This window comes from Macaca thibetana, chromosome 8, assembly GCF_024542745.1.
Source record: "Macaca thibetana thibetana isolate TM-01 chromosome 8, ASM2454274v1, whole genome shotgun sequence".
NCBI lineage: Eukaryota > Metazoa > Chordata > Mammalia > Primates > Cercopithecidae > Macaca > Macaca thibetana.
Genome location: NC_065585.1, coordinates 110010845 through 110030108, shown reverse-complemented (window position 1 = coordinate 110030108; position 19264 = coordinate 110010845). Strand labels below are relative to the sequence as shown.

Genomic DNA, 19264 nt, shown 5'->3' with positions numbered 1-19264 from the left:
CTGGCACAGTGGCTCACACCTATAATCCTAGCACTTTGGAGGCTGCAGTGGACAGATATCTTGAGCCCAGGAGTTTGAGACCAGCCTGAGCAACATAGTAAGACGCTGTCTCTATTTAAAAAGTAAAATACAGCCAGGCACGGTGGCTCACGCCTGTAATCCCAGCACTTTGGGAGGCCGAGGTAGGCAGATCACATGAGGTCTGGAGTTCGAGACCAGCCTGGTTAACATGGTGAAACCCCATCTCTACTAAAAATTAGCCAGGCGTGGTGGGCACATGTAATCCCAGCTACTCGGGAGGCTGAGGCAGAAGAATTGCTTGAACCTGGGAGGTGGAGGTTCCAGTGAGCCAAGATCACGCCACTATATTCCAACCTGGGCAACAACAGTGAGACTCCGCCTCAAAAAAAAAAAAAAAAAAAAAAAAAGTAAAATATAAAGTAAAAATAAAAAACAACACAAGTTCCCAGGCCTCATTCCTATTGGTACGGGTAGGAAACAAAATGCTGTCTCTTAATTTTTCCAGGTGATTCACATGTACATTTAGATTTGGGAATGCTAGATTGGTTATGTGAATTGTTCACAGTTACATGACTAGTATTAGAGCTGGATCTCAAACCTAGATATTCTGACTTCCAAATCAATGCTCTTTCCACATCAGAGTGCCTGCTATACGGAAATCCCAAATATGCTGCTTTATATATAAAGGCCTGAATATACTAAACATTATAGTGCTAGAATACATTAAAATGTGCAACCAAATAGAAATATTTAGCTATCAAAAAGCTATTAAAATATTTTAACTAATTCCACATGCATTTTTTATTATAAAAGAATTTTCAGGATAAACAAAATAATCAAGGTCTAAGTAAGCTCTTCAAAGGACATTTGCACTGCTCCTTTAAATTTTGATAAATTTCCTTGTAGCATAAAGAAGTACTTAAAATCATTCATTGAGGCCAGGCACAGTGACTCACACCTGTAATACCACACTTTGGGAGGCCGAGGCAAGTAGAACACCTGAGGTCAGGAGTTCGAGACCAGCCTGACCAACATGGCAAAACCCCATCTCTACCAAAAATACAAAAAGTAACCGGGCGTGGTGGCACACACCTATAATCCCAGCTACTCAGGAGGCTGAGGCAGGAGAACCACTTGAACGCAGGAGGCAGAAGTTGCAGTGAGCCGAGATCACAACACTGCACTTCAGCCTGGGCAACGGAGTGAGGATCAGTCTCAAAAAAAAAAAAAAATTATTCATTAATCATTCTTTTCAAAAATAGCCCTGCAGAGTCTGGGCAACATAGGAAGACTTTATCTCTACGAAAACTAAATTTGAGGCTGGGTGCAGTGGCTCACACCTGTTATCCCAGCACTTTGGCAGGATGAGGCAGGTGGATTACCTGAGGTCAGGAGTTTAAGACCAGCCTGGCCAACATGGTGAAACCCCATCTCTACTAAAAATACAAAAACTAGCCGGGCGTGGTGGCGGTGTCTATAATCCCAGCTACTCGGGAGGCTGAGGCAGGAGAATCACTTGAACCCAGGAGGCGAAGATTGCAGTGAGCCAAGATAGCACCACTGTACTCCAGCTTGGGTGACAGAGCAAGATTCAGTCTCCAAAAAAAAAAAAACTAAATTTGAAAAATTAACGAGGCATGGTGGTATGTATCTGTGGTACCAGATACTCAGGAGAATGAAGTGGGAGGATCACTTGGGCCTAGGAGGTCTAGGCTGCAGTGAGCTGAGATTGTGTCACTGCACTCTAGCCTGGACAACAGAGCAACAGAGCAAGACACTGTCTCAAAAAATAAATAAATAAATAAATAAATAAATAAATAAATAAATAAAATAAAAAGCCAGGCGCGGTAGCTCATGCCTGTAATCCTAGCACTTTTGGAGGCCGAGGCAGGCACATCATGAGGTCAGAAGATTGAGACCAGCCTGGCCAACATGGTGAAACCCCATCTCTACTAAAAATAACAAAACTTAGCTGAGTGTGGTGGCGCATGCCTGTAATCCCAGCTACTCGGGAGGCTGAGGCAGGAGAATGACTTGAATCTGGGAGGCAGAGGTTGCAGTGAGCCAAGATCACACCACTGCACTCCAGCCTGGGCAACAGAGCAAGACTCCATCTCAAAAACAAAAAAAAAACAGAAGTTTCCCTGCAGCAGGTCCACATTAAGCATTTTACTTATAGGACCCTCTTGAATCTGATTCTCTTATTCATCTTGTCTTTGCTCTTCCTAGCTTTGTTTTCTCTCCATCCCTCACCAAGACACCCCTCCTACTGCCACATTCCCAACGTGTGGAGGAGAAAGGAAGTCCCAGACGGCATGATGGAAAGGCCAGCTAATGGGAAGGCCACTGATTCCTCTTTCATGACCCTGCTACTTAGGACCTAGAGTTTAACGCAGCTCCGTGGGTTCTTTAAAAACAAACCAAGTAAGCATAAAAGCTACTTGATTCCTTTTTCCCCTTCCCATGATCACTCGTGGCCTCCTGTAGAACTGGAGAGAGCTCCTGCGCAGGGCACTAGACCTTGGCTTTCGGTGCAGTGCTGCTGATGATTCCAGGAGGACCACCTGGAATCAGCTATGGCCCCAGAAAGGAGGTTCCAACCCTCCCCAGAGCAAGGCTCACTGATGTGCACCTCCACTCCTGCTAAAGCCACTGCAGGGCAGCTCCTCGCTACCTGGGGGCTCCCACATCACCTAACAGGGCCTTGCCGCCTCCTGGGGTCTTCCCTGCCACTGCCACCAGATAACAAGAGGCTGGCTGGGCACACACGCAGGTGCACTGGCTCGCTGGCTAGTGCTGCAGACACTGTCACTGGCTCTAGTTTTCCCAGCGGCTGTCCAAGAAACAAACTAACATGACCCAGAGTGCTGGGGAAACCTTTGATCAATCACAAACAGGAAGGAGACAGGGAGGAACTGAAAAATATTTTCTTATTCATTCCTCCCTATCCAAGACATGTTTCCTTTCCAGAGACTTCTCACGACTATGCTTCCTGGTGAAACTGCCATCTACATGCTCTTTTCTTTTAATATTTTGCTCATAATTTATTCATATCTTGCTTAATTTTATTTAGTTTTTAATTTTTTTTTTTTTTTTAGATGGAGTCTCGCTCTGTCACCCAGGCTGGAGGGCAGTGGCACGGTCTCAGCTCACTGCAACCTCCACCTCCCAGGTTCAACTGATTCTTCTGCCTCAGCCTCCCGAGTAACGGGGACTACAGGCATGCACCACCACATCTGATTAATTTTTGTATCTTTAGCAGAGACAGGGTTTCACCATATTGGCCAGACTGGTCTCGAACTCCTGACCTCATGATCTGCCCACCTCGGCCTCCCAAAGGGCTGGGATTACAGGCGTGAGCCACGGCGCCCGGCCAATTTTCTTTCTTTTTTTCTTTTTTTTTTTTTTTTTTGAGATGGAGTCTTACTCTGTCACCCAGGCTAGAGTGCAGTGTTGTGATCTCCGCTCACTGCAACCTCCACCTCCTGGTTCATGTGATCCTCCTGCCTCAGCCTCCAGAGTAGCTGGGATTACAGGCGTGCACCACCACTCCAGGACAATTTTGGTATTTTTAGTAGAGATGGGGTTGCACCATGCTGGCCAGGCTGTTCTCGTACTCCTGACCTCCAGTGATCTACCTGCCTCAGCCTCCCAAAGAGCTGGGATTACAGACCTAAGTCACCATACCTGGCCTAATTTTGTTTTTATATAATTTTTTTCAATTTTTTTTTAAGTTGAAAAACCATTTATTTCACCGTAAAGAAAAAAAGTGATCCAACTCTATAGATCTAGCTTTTGGACCAAAAAAAGACCCAGGGGGCAGTGAGACCCTCGCCAGGGTCATTCCCAAATCCAACAGCCACAGGAGGCAGGGAGGAGACAGCACGGCCCCCACCACAGTTTCTGCACACAACGAGGCCTGCTGGGAGAATAGAACATGAATGGGAAGCTACAGAAGTATTGAAGGACAGAAGAACAGGAAAATGGGCAGAAGAGGAAAGGAAAGGAAGAGCAGGTCTCAACTTAGCAAGGTAAATTAAGGTCCACGGTTCCTGAGGGACTGAACGCACCGAGCCGAGAACGTCTCGGAGACTGGGTACCACCAAGGGTGTGTATTCTCATGCACGATCACAGCTCGGAATTTCAACCCACACACATCCCACCGTGAAACTCTGTGTTATCAAGACCCCTGATGGCCGCCACTGAATCCTCTGCCCACATGCAACTTGGTTGAGGTTTTGCTCTTATTCTTTCTGGCTTCCATGTTGATCTTTACCCCATGAAGCTTGTAATGGTGCATTACAAGCATCTTCCTCTGCAGTTTTGGCATCTTCCTCTGCAGTTTTATCTTTTATGTGCACAAAGCCTAATTCTTAATGATGCTACATTCCAGCACCTTCCCATACTGCTCGAAGAGTGAGCGAATCTCCCGCTCTGTCGCCTCCCGGGGCAGGTTTCTGACAAACAGCTTCACCATCCTGACAGCAGCCAGCACAGAAATCAGCAGGGCCTCCTCCTCGAGGCGCAGACGCTTCTGACTAAACGCTGAAATGGCGGCCAATTTTCTTCAACTTTTATTTTAGAATCAGGAGGTCCATGTGCATGATGCTGAAGTTTACGGTATGAATGATCTCGTTACGCAGGTACTGAACGTGGTAGTACCCAACAGCTTTTCAACCTTTCCCCCCTCCCTCCTTCTCCCCTCTAATAGTCCCCAGTGTCTATTGCTGCCATCTTTATGTCCCTGCCTACCCAATGTTAAGAGTTCCCACTTCTAAGAGAGAACATGTGGTATCTGCTCCTACATTAATTCTGATTCACTTAGGATAATGGCCTCCAGCTACAGCTGCATTCATGTTGCTGCAGAGGACATGATTTTGTTATTTTTTCTGGCTGTGTAGTATTCCATGGTGTATATGAAGATTTTCTTTATCCAATCTGCCATTGATGGGCACCTGGATTGATTCCATGTCTTTGCTCTTGTGAACAGTGCTATGACGAACATGCGAGTGCATTACATCCTTTCTCTTCCTTTCCAGCATCACTTCCCTTTCCCCCTCACTCTTGCTTCCCTAGCACTGTACCCATAATGGAGCTCGAACTCCCCTAGCTAAGACAGAGGAAACTGAAGCATCAGTCACATAGCAGAGGTTCAGTTAAAATTTAAAAAAAAAAAAAATTAATAAAAACACAAAAGCATACTGCCAGCTTTCAAGACACTTTTACTGGAGGGGGAAAAAAACCTTATAAATGCCTCTAGATGTTTTTCTTCTAGATTTACTAATTAAATGGCTTCATCAGTTAAAAAAGGAGTCTGAAGGCAGGACATGGTGGCTCACACCTGTAATCCCAGCACTGTAGGAGGCTGAGGCAGGCAGATCACGTGGAGTCAGGAGTTCGAGACCACCCTGGCCAACAGTGTGAAACCCTGTCTCTATTAAAAACACAAAAATTAGCTGGACATTGTGGCGCATGCCTGTAGTCCCAGCTACCTGGGAGGCTGAGGCAAGAGAATCGCTTGAACCGGGGAGGGAGAGGTTGCAGTAAGCCAAGATTGTGCCACTGGGTGGCACTATCACTAGCCTGGGTGACAGAGTGAGACTCCATCTTAAAAAAAAAAAAAAAAAAAAAAAGAGTGTAAGAAATTTGTATTTACATTTTTAGACATAAAGTTTTGGGCTGTGAATTATATGACTGCCTACCAGTTGCATACTTAAATTTTTTCACAGGCCCTCCATGCAACCGAAATATATAGTTATCAATGATTTGATGTCAAATTTAGACACTTGTACTCAGGAAGGTAAAATATGTAGATATCAATTACCTTAAAGATTAAATATTTATATGCCTATGGAAGCAAAATATTTTGTGATCAATAATTTACTGACGTTTTTATACCCGTCAGGAAGGAAATTAATAATTGCATTTATGTTTTTTATGCATCACAGTTGCATTAAATTGATAACATGAGGTTCAACAAAGCATCTGAAAAGTCAAGGGGTTAAATAAATAAGCACAGTTAATTCTCTCTATATATACATATACACACATATATATAAAGTGTATATATACATATATACACATATGTGTGTGTGTGTGTGTGTGTATATATATATACCTGTATTTATGAAAACAGATACCATTAAGTCATCAGCAAGACATAGTCTGGCCAGATGCAGTGGCTCATGCCTGTAATCCCAGTACTGTGGGAGGCCAAGGTAGGAGGATCGTTTGAGCCCAGAAGTTTAAGACCAGCCTGGGCAACATAGGGAGATCCTGTCTCTACAAAAAAATTTAAAAATTAGCCAGGTGTGGTGGCGCATGCCAGTAGTCCCAGGAATGCACCACTCAGGAGGCTGAGGCAGGAGGACTGCTTGAGCACAGGAGGTTGAAACTGCAGTGAGCATTGTTTGCACCATTGCACTCCAAACTGGACAACAGAGCAAGACCCTGTTCCTCTCCGACACTGTACTAGTCCGTTTTCACACTGCTGATAAAGACAAACTCGAGACTGGGTAATTTATAAAGAAAAAGAGGTTTAATAGACTTACAGTTCCACATGACTGGGGAGGCCTCACAATCATGGTGGAAGGCAAAAGGCACATCTTACATGGTGGCAGGCAAGAGAATGAGAGCCAAGTGAAAGGGGTGAATGAGAGCCATGCAAAACGGGAAGCAGACAGGAGAGAATGAGAGCCCTTATAAAATCATCAGACCTTGTGAGATTTATTCACTATCATAAGAACAGTCTGGGGGAAACTGCTCCCATGATTCAATTATCTCCCACTGGGTCTTTTCCACAACATGTGGGAATTATGGGAGCTACAATTCAAGATGAGATTTGGGTGGAGACATAGCCAAACCATAGCACCCACAAAAAAGACATAGTATCTATCTTCAAATCACATCTCAAAGCTACCACTTTCTTCTCCTCTGCATCTCACCCTAATCCAGGACACCATCATTTCCACTTATTGAATAGAAACTGTGTTTTGCAGCTGGGCACAGTGGCTCACACCTGTAATCCCACCACTTTGGGAGGCCAAGGCGGGTAGATCACTTCAGGTCAGGAATTCAAGACTAGCGTGGCCAACATGTTGAAGCCCCATCTCTACTAAAAATACAAAAAATTAGCTGGGCATGGTGGTGTGTGCCTGTAATGCCAGCTACTCGAGAGGCTGAGGCAGGAGAATCACTTGAGAATCACTCCCGGGAGGCGGAGGTTGCAGCGAGCTGAGATCACGCCACCGCATTCCAGCCTGAACAACAGACAACAGAGTGAGACTTAGTCTCAAAAAAAAAAAAAAGAAAGAAAGAAAGAAACTATGCGTTGTTTCCATGTTCCTATTCTAATCAGTTCTCTGTGGAGAAGTCAGAGGGATCTTTTAAAAGCATAAATCAGAATCAAACAAAATAAAAATCAGATCATATTACCCCTGCTTAAAACCTCCTGATATTTTTCCCAAGGCACTTAGAATATATCCAAACTTCGGCCAGGCGCGGTGGCTTATGCCTGTAATCCCAGCACTTTGGGAGGCCAAGGTGTGTAGATCACAAGGTCAGGAATTCAAGACCAGCCCGGCCAAGATGGTGAAACCCTGTCTCTACTAAAAATACAAAAAATTAGCCGGGCGTGGTGGCAGGCACCTGTAATCCCGGCTACTCGGGAGGCTGAGGCAGGAGAATTGCTTGAACTCGGTAGGCAGAGGTTGCAGTGAGCCAAGATCTCGCCACTGCATTCCAGCCTGGGCGACAGAGTGAGACTTCGTCTCAAAAAAAAAAAAAAAAAAAAAAAAAGAGTATTTCCAAACTTCCCACTGTCTGATGAAACCCTGATGGCCTGGCTCCTGACTCCCATTCAAACCTTATCTTATGCTGTCTTCTTTCTCTTCCTTCCACCTTCAAACTGCTTTCTCTTCAAGTCTCTGCCTCAAATGTTAGGTCCTCAGAGAGGCCTCCCTGATCACTCTGTCTAAAGTTAAAATGCGACAGAACCTGATGGCTCACACCTGTAATCCCAGCACTTTGGAAGGCTGAGGCAGGAGGATCACTTGAGCTCAGGAGTTCAAAACCAGCTAAGGTAACATATTGAGACCATGTCTCTGTGAAAAATTAAAAATTAGCCAAGCATGGTGGCATGTGCCTGTAGTCCTAGCTACTCAGGAGGCTGGGGCAGGAGGATTTCTTGAGCCTGGGAGTTCCAGGCAGCAGTGAGCTATCATCATGCCACAGCACTCCAGTCTGGGCAACTGAGCAAGACCCTCTCTCAAAAAACTAATTAATTAATTGATTAAAGTCAAAATGCTCATCTCTATCTGGTGGCATGCTGTATACATATCTCATAAGCTCCATAAGGGCAGAGCCTGTTTTGTTTGCCACTATAACTCCCTGCACCTAACCCATAATACGTTTCTAGATACCAGTCGTATAAATGAATAAACAAAAGACTCTGACAGTAGCAAGGGATACATCCTGAGACACCCTCAAATTATCCTAAATTCAAATATTATAGCATATGATTTCTACAAAAAAAATGGAGTCACGTGAACCATTTCACACGGATGCAAACCATCAAGTTAGTCCAATGTTCTACAATTTAATCTATTTAAATTGCTATCTGCTGCCTAATAAACTGCTGTTTTAAAACACTTGACTTTTGTCTTCATTTCCATTATCAGTACATGTATTTGCCTTCCTTTCTTCTGAGGGGTCATTTTCTCCACTAGGAAGCAAAATTTTTAATATTTCAAGGGAGTTCCAACATATGCAAAAAGTATATAACACAAAGCTGGTTGAGAGACAGACACCGGTTCTCAACAGTGGGCAAGTGACTCTCTGGCACCCACATTCCTTAAAGGCCAGGGGATTCGAATCTGTTCCCTAGAACAATCTAGATAAGATAGATCAAACTACAACTGTAAAATCTGTAAAATAAAATATAAATAAATAAATGGTTCTGGCCGGGCACAGTGGCTCACACCTATAATCCCAGCACTTTGGTAGGCCAAGGTGGGCGGATCACATGAGGTGAGGAGTTCCTAACCAGCATGGCAAACATGTTGAAACCCCATCACTACTAAAAATACAAAAATTAACCAGGCATGGTGGTGCACGCCTATAATCTCAGCTACTCTGGAGGCTAAGGCAGGAGAATCACTTGAACCCGGGAAGTGGAGGTGGCAGTGAGCCAAGATCACCCTGCTGCACTCCAGCTTGGACAACAGAGCAAGACTCCATCTCAAAAAAAAAAAAAAAAAAAAAAATGCAAGTTTAAATTGTTTTAATATTTTTTCCTTTTTTTTTTTTTTTTTTTTGAGACAAGGTCTGGCTCTATTGACCAGGCTGGAGTGCAGTGGTACAATCTTGGCTCACTGCAACCTCTGCCTCTGAGGCTCAAGCAATCCTCCCACCTCAGCCTCTGGAATAGCCAGGACTATAGGCGTGTACCACCACGTCCAGCTAATTTTTGTACTTTTTGTAGTGATAGGGTTTCCATATGTTGCCCAGGCTGGCCTCAAACTCATGAGCTCAACCGATCTGCCCTCCCCAGCCTCCCAAAGTGCTCGGATTACAGGCATGAGCCACTGCACCCAGCCTTGTTTTAATTTTTGAGAGCAAAGAAAAACAAAACAATTAAAGCTACATGGTTTTATTCTGCATGCCTATGAGATACAGTTGTCTGCTCTGCAGAATGGAGCTGCCAGCACATCTCAGAGGATTTCTGTGGGTCAGAGAATATGCCTAGACCTGGATGGGGGCCATCAATTCCATCGGCCTCAATTGCTGTAGCTGCAATAGTGAAATCTGTGCCCTGCCTCCCAACGCCAGCCAGAAGGGAAGCCAGACAGGTTTGGGCACCTGTCACTTCTTTTTTCTTCTTTTTTGAGACGGAGTCTTGCTCTGTCACCCAGCCTGGAGTGCAGTGGCATGATCTTGGCTCACCACAACCTCCGCCTCCCAGATTCAAGCGATTCGCCTGACTCAGCCTCCTGAGTAGCTGGGATTACAGGCGTGCACCACCATGCCCAGCTAATTTTTGTTTTGTTTTGTTTTTTTGTTTTGTTTTTGTTTTTTGGTTTTTGGTTTTTTTTTAGTAGAAATGGGTTTCACCATTTTGACCAGGCTTATCTCGAACTCCTGACCTTGTGATCTGCCTGCCTCAGCCTCCCAAAGTGCTGGAATTACAGGCGTTAGCCACCGCGCCCAGCCTCATGTGTCACTTTTTTTTTTTTTTTTTGAGATGGAGTCTCGCTCTGTTGCCCAGGCTGGAGGGCAGTGGTGCAATCTCAGCCCACTGCAAGCTCCACCTCCCGGGTTCACACCATTCTCCCGCCTCAGCCTCCTGAATAGCTAGGACTACAGGCACCCGCCACCACGCCCAGCTAATTTTTTTTTTTTTTTGTATTTTTAGTTAGAGACGGGGTTCCACCATGTTAGCCAGGATGGTCTCGATCTCCTGACCTTCTGATCCACCCGCCTCAGTCTCCCAAAGTGCTGGGATTACAGGTGTGAGCAACCACGCCCGGCCTCATCTGTCACTTCTTAACCAAAAAAAAAAAAAAAGGGCTACCGGATTTTCAGCCACTTTTTTTTTTTTTTTTGAGATGAGGTTCTATGTTGCTCAGGCTGATCTTGAATTCTTGAGCTCAGCAATCTGCTCGCCTTGGCCTCTTAAAGTGCTGGGATTATAGGCATGAGTCACCATTCCTGGCAAGACATTAATATTTCCTATACCTACAATACTCATTTCCTTTCATGAAAAGATGACATATCAACAACATCTGATTTTTAATCTTTCCAGCTAAAAATGTAAGTTAATAAGGTTTTGCTAGATTTAGTTTGGTGTAAGGACACGGGCTTTGGTGAGCCCCATGATGTTCAGCAACATGGCAAGACTCCATTTCTACTAAAATACAAACATTAGCCAGGTGTGGTGGTGTATGCCTATAGTCCCAGCTACACAGGAGGCTGAGGTGGGGGATCAGCTGAGCCTGAGAGGCAGAAGGTGCAATGAGCCAAGATCGCACCACTGCACTGCAGCTTAGGTGACTGAGCCAGACCCTACCCGTGAAAAAGAAAAGAAAGAAAGAATTGATGTCTTTTACATAATTAAAATTTCCCAAAAGTTATCTTATGAAACAAAGAAGCCTAGGAATTGCATAATTCATTAATAATTTTTTACCACCTTTCTGTGTAACTATCTCCTGAGACAAAATGTCTTTGTGAGTTAAATTCTAACTTATATCAAATGAATACCTGCACAGAGTTTTAAAGTGAAATGATTTTTTTCAGGCTTATAACATAAGACAGCAGTGTCCTGCCTCATCCCCACTCCCGATTTTCACATGCCAGAACTCACCACTCCGACACTTTCAGGTGTTTCATCTATATTCATACTTCAAAAATATCTAAATAACATGCTTAATACGCTATGTTTTGATTTCTTAGCTTTGTTTTTTTGTTTTTTTTTTTTTTTGAGACGGAGTCTCGCTGTGTCTCCCAGGCTGGAGTGCAGTGGCGTGATCTCGGCTCACTGCAAGCTCCGCCTCCCGGGTTCACGCCATTCTCCGGCCTCAGCCTCCCAAGTAGCTGAGACTACAGGGCACCCGCCACCACGCCCGGCTAGTTTTTTGTATTTTTAGTAGAGACGGGGTTTCACCATGTTAGCCAGGATAGTCTCGATCTCCTGACCTCGTGATCCACCTGCCTCGGCCTCCCAAAGTGCTGGGATTACAGGCTTGAGCCACCGCGCCCCGGCCAGATTTCTTAGCTTTGTTTTTTTGTTTTTTTTTTTTTTTGAGACAGAGTCTGGCTCTGTCACCCAGGCTGGAGTGCAGTGGCATGATCTTGGCTCACTGCAACCTCTGTCTCCTGGGTTCAAGCAATTCTTGCGCCTCAGCTTCCTGAGCAAGATGCCCGCCACCATGCCTGGCTACAGATGCCCGCCACCATGCCTGGCTAAATGTTTTGTATTTTTAGTAGAGATGGAGTTTTGCCATCTTGGCCAGGCAGGTCTCGAACTCCTGACCTCAAGTGATCCACCCTCCTCAGCCTCCCAAAATGCTGGGATTACAGGCATGAGCCACTACATCAGGCCTAGGATGAGGCCCGTTTCATGCATAATATCATTTATTCAACAATGTCTACTGGCCAGGATGGGGACTCATGCCTGTAATCCCAACGCTTTGGGAGGTTGAGGCAGGAAGACCACTTCAGGCCAGGAGTTTGAGACCAGCCTTGGCAACACAGTGAGACCCCATTTTTACAAGCTTTTAATTTTTTTAAAGAAAAACAATGTCTACTGAGGCCTGCCATATGCCAGGCACTGTTCTAAGCAGTAGGGCTACAGCAATGAACAAAGCAAAGTCCCTGTTCTTCCTATGGCTGATAAACCAGTCACCAAATGAGTAAGAGAACTTCAGGGAGTGATAAGGGTTATGAAGAAAGAAAACACAGCAGGGGTTTGTGTCCTCAGAGTGGTTAGGGAGGGGAGCACTATGTCAGAGAGAAGGAGAGGAATGAGACCTCCCTGAGAAAATGTCATCTGGGCACAGATCTGACCAGTGTAAAGGAGTAAGCCAGAAATGCATCCCAGGTGGAGCAACGGCAAGTGAAAGGCTCTGGGGCTGGAAAATGCTTCCATGTCTGAGGGCTGTGAGCAGAGCAGCATGGGGAGGAGGAACAAGGAGGATGGTAAGGGAGAAGTGTGGGTAGAACGGGCGGGCTTGCAGGCTACCATAAGGACTAGGGACTTGAATGAGGTGGGGTCATTCGAGAAGCCTGAGAGAGCTCCTGGGCTGGATTACTTTATGTCAAATACTATAAAAATAATTATTTGGGCCGGGCACAGTGGCTCACACCTGTAATCCCAGCACTTTGGGAGGCCAAGGCAGGTGGATCACCTGAGGTCAGGAGTTTGAGACCAGCCTGGTCAACATGCAGAAATCCCATCTCTACTAAAAATACAAAAACTAGCCAGGCGTGGTGACATGTGCCTGTAATCCCAGCTACTCAGGAGGCTGAGGCAGGAGAATCGCTTGAACCCAGGAGGCAGAGGTTGTAGTGAGCTGAGATCGCACCACTGCACTCCAGCCTGGATGACAGAGTGAGACTCCATCCCCCAAAAATTATTATTATATTTATTTAAATAAAAATGGAATGTCTATTTTAAACAAGGTATCTAATTGGAGCAGATACACATAAAATCTGTTGTTCAGTTATGACCTTCATCTTTTTTTTTTTTTTTTTTTTTGAGACAGGTTCTCACTCTGTTGCCCAGGCTAGGGTGCAGAAGCGCAATCTCAACTCACTGCAACCTCCACCTCCCAGGCTTAAGCAATCCTCCCACTGCAGCCTCCAGAGTAGCTGGGACTATAGGCATGCGCCACCATGCCCGGCTAATTTTTGTATTTTCTGTATAGCCTGGGTTTTGCCATATTGTCCAGGCTGGTCTCAAACTCCTGAGCTCAAGCAATATGCCTGCCTTGGCCTCCCAAAGTGCTGGGACTATAGGTGTGAGCCACTGTGCCTAGCCATGATCTTCATTTGTGTGTCCACCTTTGTTACTGCCAAATACTCTAATTAAGCCCATTTCTTTGCCACTTCCCAAAAAAGTCTTAAATCTGGCACACTATAAATGACAATTATCTACTATCCGCATTCAATGCACAGTTTCCAAAATAAAGCTAACTTCTGGAGAAAAAAACGAGTAAGAATCAACATGAAATGGATGAGATGAGCTGAAATCTCCACCCCAGAGAATGGGTCATAGATATGTCACTCATGAAGTCTTAGGAGATACCCAGTACAAGATGACCAGGGGTGGCGGTATAAGGAAATCTATCAAGGTTACTATCCCATCAGTGGTGACATAATCATGTTGGACTGTACTTGTTCCTTTTTTGTGCTTCTCCAACACAGAAGGGGCCTGGCAAATGGTGACCCTCCAAAGAGACATTCTAGAACTGAATGTTGAGATGGAACTAAAAGGACAGATATCAAGATTCCAAAGTAACCATGAGGAGACAGAGACTAGAGAGCTCTGCAGAAAGAGGCCGGCTGTGGTCTGCAAAATGCCAGGTGCTGGGAAGCTGTCCCATATGACTACCCAGAGCAGAGATGCAGCTTCCTAGGAAAAGAAACTATAAAAGCAACAAGTCCAGCAAGGAAATTTCAAATGCCAGGAAACCACCCCAGAATAAAAAAACTTCACTTGCATCACCTGCCAGACCCACCCAAAGACACCAGCTACAACCACCTGCTAGGTTCAGAGGACATAAAGCCACCCAGCCAATTAAGAAATGTCCTGTCTCCTTCATTCTCCTCCCTGTCCTCACTGCAACTCTGACAGGCTCCAGAAAGCAGCTAGAGAGGGAGGGAGAAGAGGAACCAGGAAAGGGTATAGAGCAGAAAGACCACAGCAGCCTTCCAGCAGGGAAGGGGTCTGAGCTGGGGAATGCAAAAAGATACAACTGGTGGCCAGGTGCGGTAGCTCACGCCTATAATCCCAGCACTTTGGGAGGCCGAGGTGGGTGGATGGCTTGAGGTCAGGAATTAGAGACCAGCCTGGCCAGCACGGTGAAACTTGTCTCTACCAAAACTACAAAAATTAGCCAGGTGTGGTGGTGCATGCCTGTAGTCCCAGCTACTACGGAGGCTAAGGCACGAGAATCGCTCAAACACAGGAGGCAGCAGTTGCAATGAGCCGGTATCACGCCGCTGCACTCCAGCCTGGGTGACAAGGCAAGATCCTATCTAGAAAAAAAAAAAAAAAAGAATACTTGGAGAGTGTCCATTTGGTGCCTGGCACAGAGTAGGTACCAATTAATGACAGTGATCATTATTACTGCTCCTTTGTAAGGGACAAAGGAAGCTAATGAGGCTTTCTCATTTCTTGGATAGTCCATTGCTCAAGTGTTTACTATAATTCTAAGCTCAGTAAGCAACCTCATGATTCTAATGCCATTCTCTGTCTGACCCGATCATCAGGACTAGGTACCCTGAACAATAAACATCAGTATTCCTTTTCCCATGAAAAGACACCAACAAATTGGTTTTTTGTTATAAGTATGAATCTCCTATGTAGGTCAATGCCATTCAGTTCATTAAACTTTTACTGATTCTTGGTGAACTGAAAAAACTGACTAGACATTGAAGAATGAGGACTGCAGCAGAGGTCTGACTCTCAAGAGGCTCTGTCTGAACAGTCAGGCTCCCTCCCAGGCATGCCTCTCTTTTTAATTATATGTGATCACATGAAGGCACTGAGAAATCCCGAAGCATGCTCTGAAACAAAGGAAGCATGGACTAGGTCTGCTCTCACTTGTTCTAAATGTATTTCATTACAAGTCTCTGGGAATTCATCATCCATAGATGGTGTATGTAGAGATACTTCACCACTCGGGAGACCTTTTCAACCAGAATACCCACTCTCTACCACATCGAGTCACGGGGGACTACAATAGTGATTCCAGCTCCAAAGCTCATGACAGCCTGTGACAGAGCCTCTCCATACTTTTCCTCTTGTATCCACAATGTCTTTCTAAAAACTTTCCTCAGCCAGGCACAGTGGCTCATGCCTGTAATCCCAGCATTTTGGGAGGCCAAGGTGGGTAGATCACCTGAGGTCAGGAGTTCAAGACCAGCCTGGCCAACATGGAGAAGCCCCATCTCTACTAAAAATACAAAATAATTAGTTGGGTGTGGTAGCGGGCACCAGTAATCCCAGCTACTTGGGAGGCTGAGGCAGGAGAATCACTTGAACCTGAGAGGCAGAGGTTGCAGTGAGCCCAGATCATGCCACTGCACTCCAGCCTGGGTGACAGAGTGAGACTCCATCTCAAAGGAAAAAAAAAAAAAAGCTTTTTATTCTTTTCCTCCTCACTTCAATAAACTAGTCTAAAAAATAACTCCTTCACCGGTGGCTAGAGATTTGTTAATGTAGCTAAATCCTTGCATTTCTCAAAGACTCAAACCAGACAACAGTATTCGCATATTTCACTGCTTAAAGTCTTTAACTAATACCTCCAGAAACATGTTTATATTCAGAAAACAATTCATCTCTAGGAAGAAGGAAAAACAAGGAGGTTACAAAGGTAACAAACAAAATTTAAAATGTAAAATGTTTGCAAAAGCTTCGATGCCACATAATCCTGTGAGTTTCCTTTACCCTTAATTAGGTCAGCTTTTGATACTTCCACCATTTTTTCAGCATTTTCTTTTTCAATCCTGCTGCCCCAGAATCCCATTCGCAGTTTTAATTGACCTACTTAATTAGGATTTGGAACACTCAGACAGAAGAGTGTGTTGTCTTCATTCTGTTGTGCTCAATAGACCTTATAAATAAATTGAATTTCCAATTCTGTTTGTTAAAAACCAGGCACCTCAGGCAATTCCAAGACCCAAATATTCAGGTTTAATTATGGTCATGAGTGTCCATTCAAATATGGTCTAGGCCAGGCATAGTGGCTCACACCTGTAATCCCAATACTTTGGGAAGGCGAGGCAGACAGACTGCTTGAGCCCAGGAGGTCAAGACCAGCCTGGACAACATTATAAGACCCCCATCTCAGCAAAAAAAAAAAAAAAAAAAAAAATTTAAAATTAGCCAGGTATGACAGCAAGCATCTGTAGTCCCAGCTACTTGGGAAGCTGAGGCAGGACAAAAGGGAATAGCCTTTTGTCCTTCAAAAGGTTATTCTAACTCCAGTGACTCCTCAATACCATCCTATGATGTAATGGAAAGTCTTAAGCCAAAATTCGAGCCCAGGAGTTGGAGGATGGAGTGAGCTATGATCATGCCACTGCACTCCAGCCTGGGCAACAGAGTGAGATCCTGTCTCCAAAACAAACAAAAAACAAATATGGTCTAGGTGAAAGAGCACAGTCAGGAGTCAGTACGCCTTGGTTCTCCACTGGGGTACTGCAATGGTACTAACCACTGCAATCTTGGCACATCCCTAACACTCCTGAGTCTCAGTCTCTCACCTTTACAAAAAAGAAGGTAGACTCTCGGGTTTAGAATGGGTCTCTCTATTCATAAAGACTCTAACTCTTGGCAGGGCATGGTGGCTCACACATGTAATCCCAGCACTTTGGGAGGCTGAGGCAGGTGGATCACTTGAGGTCAGGCGTTCACGACCAGCCTGGCCAACATGGTGAAACCCTGTCTCTTCTAAAAACACAAAAATTAGCCAGGCATGGTGTCACACTCCTATAATCCCAGCTACTCAGGAGGCTTAGGCAGGAGAATCGCCTGAATCTGGGAGGCGGAGGTTTCAGTGAGCTGAGATCATGCCACTGTACTCCAGCCTGGGTGACAGAGTGAGACTCCATCTTAAAAAAAAAGTACTATAAGTCTCTAAGAATATTTTCTGAGCACCTACCGTGTACAAAGCAGTACACTATATACAGTGGGTGGGAGGAGGAACAAAGATGAATTGATGTTGCTCTATTGTGAACTCTACACTGCACTAGGGAAGAGACGGTCATATAGTACAAGACCAAACACCATAGCTACCTTATTTATCTTCTGTATTCCTCATGATTGGCACTGTGCCTGATATATAGTAGATACTCAATTAAATGACATAAAGGAGATATAAAATGCTCTGTGGGCATTGAGAGAAGAAAGGATTCATCTGATGGAGAGGCATCAGGAATGGTTTGTACGTGTTATATCTGAGTTGATTTTTTTTTTTTTTTTTTTTTTGAGACAGAGTCTTACTCTGTCACCCAGGCTGGAGTACAGTGATGTGATCTCGGCTCACTGAAACTTTCTCCTCCCAGGTTTAAGCGATTCCTGTGCCTCAGCCTACCGAGTAGCTAGGATTACAGGCACACACCACCACACCTGGCTAATTTTTGTATTTTTAGTAGAAGTGGGATTTCACCATGTTAACTAGGCTGGTCTCGAACTCCTGACCTCAGGTGATCTGCCCGCCCCAGCCTCCCAAAGTGCTGGGATTACAGGTGTGAGCCACCGCAAATGGCCTGAGTTGACTTTTAAAAGGTGGTTTTAACTCCAGTGACTGACTCCTCAACACCATCCTATGATGTGATGGAAAAATCTTAAGCCAACCTTGAAGGTTCTCCAAGCTCTGGTCCCAATATGTCCTTCAATCTTTATCGTTCCCTTACCCAGAACTAAGCTATAGCCAACCACTCTGCTTGCTGTACCTCAGATATTATTCACAATTGTTTTCCTCCATGCCTCCATTCTTGCTGTTCTTCATACTGAAATATCCTCCAATCTCAACGTTATCCAATCCCAATATCCTTCAAGACCCGCTTCAAATTTCTTACTTTATAAAGAAGGGCTTATGAAGCCTTTTTTTTTTTTTTTTTTTTTTTTTTTTTGGAGACAAGGTCTCACTCTGCAGCACAGGCTGGAGTGCAGTGGCACAATCTTAGCTGGGATTACAGACACACACCACCATGCGCAGCTAATTTTTGTATTTTTAGTAGAGACGGGGTTTCACCATGTTGGACAGGCTGGTCTTAATCTCCTGACTTCAGGTGATCCACCTGCCTCGGCCTCCCAAAGTGCTGGGATTACAGGCATGAGCCACAGTGCCTGGCCTATGAAGCCTTTCTTGATCCCTCCAATAGTAGGTGCTCTCTCCTGCCTTTGAAACCCACAAAGACTTGTTGGCTTTTCTCTCACAGTACTCATACCATTTGTCCCTGCATTACAGTTGGGTCATATCTTTTTCTCAAGATAATAATCTTTGACATCAGAAACTATATTATTCATCTATATTGCCAAATAAATGGAAGGTATTCAGTAGATTATTCTGACAGGACAAATACAAATACAATCTAGGACATAGAACTGAATGAACGATGGTGCAAAGTTAGGAATATTTGTGGCTTATGCCTAAAATGGGGAATATTCCAGTTTGACTTTTGAACATAAGGTTTAGTTGGTAGAATCAGAGGGGTTAAGCTTGGAAGGTAGGTTGGAGTCAGATTACACAGAGCCTTGAGTGCCAAGGTAATAAACAGCACAGATTTGGTTCTCCATGAGAGTCACTGATAGTTTTAGGCCCTGGAGAGTAACACAGGATCTGAGGTATGGAAGGTCAAACCAAAAGTCTCCTAGGAACTTGGTTGGAGATAAGTCCATCCTAGACAGAAAAACCAACTCTTAAGTGTGCTGACAAAATTAAGTGCATGACTCTGTAGATCTGTGAGTCCCGGAAAAGTCACCAAGTTAAATACTGTTTTGCAGGCTTCCTGGCAA

At 44.7% G+C, this 19264-nt stretch overlaps 2 protein-coding genes and 1 pseudogene across 4 annotated transcripts in view; 1 reads left to right on the top strand and 2 right to left on the bottom strand.

The window, feature by feature from the left end:
• Nucleotides 1-19264, top strand: part of MAK16 (MAK16 homolog) — a 1030778-nt gene that overhangs the window by 958840 nt on the left and 52674 nt on the right. The gene's annotated exons all lie outside the window — the stretch shown is intronic.
• FUT10 (fucosyltransferase 10) overlaps nt 1-19264 on the bottom strand; it is a 115730-nt gene that overhangs the window by 71859 nt on the left and 24607 nt on the right. The window lies entirely within an intron of this gene.
• LOC126961811 (RNA-binding protein 4-like) lies at nt 3448-9274 on the bottom strand (annotated as a pseudogene). The gene has a single exon (XR_007728422.1). The product of XR_007728422.1 is annotated as an RNA-binding protein 4-like (transcript).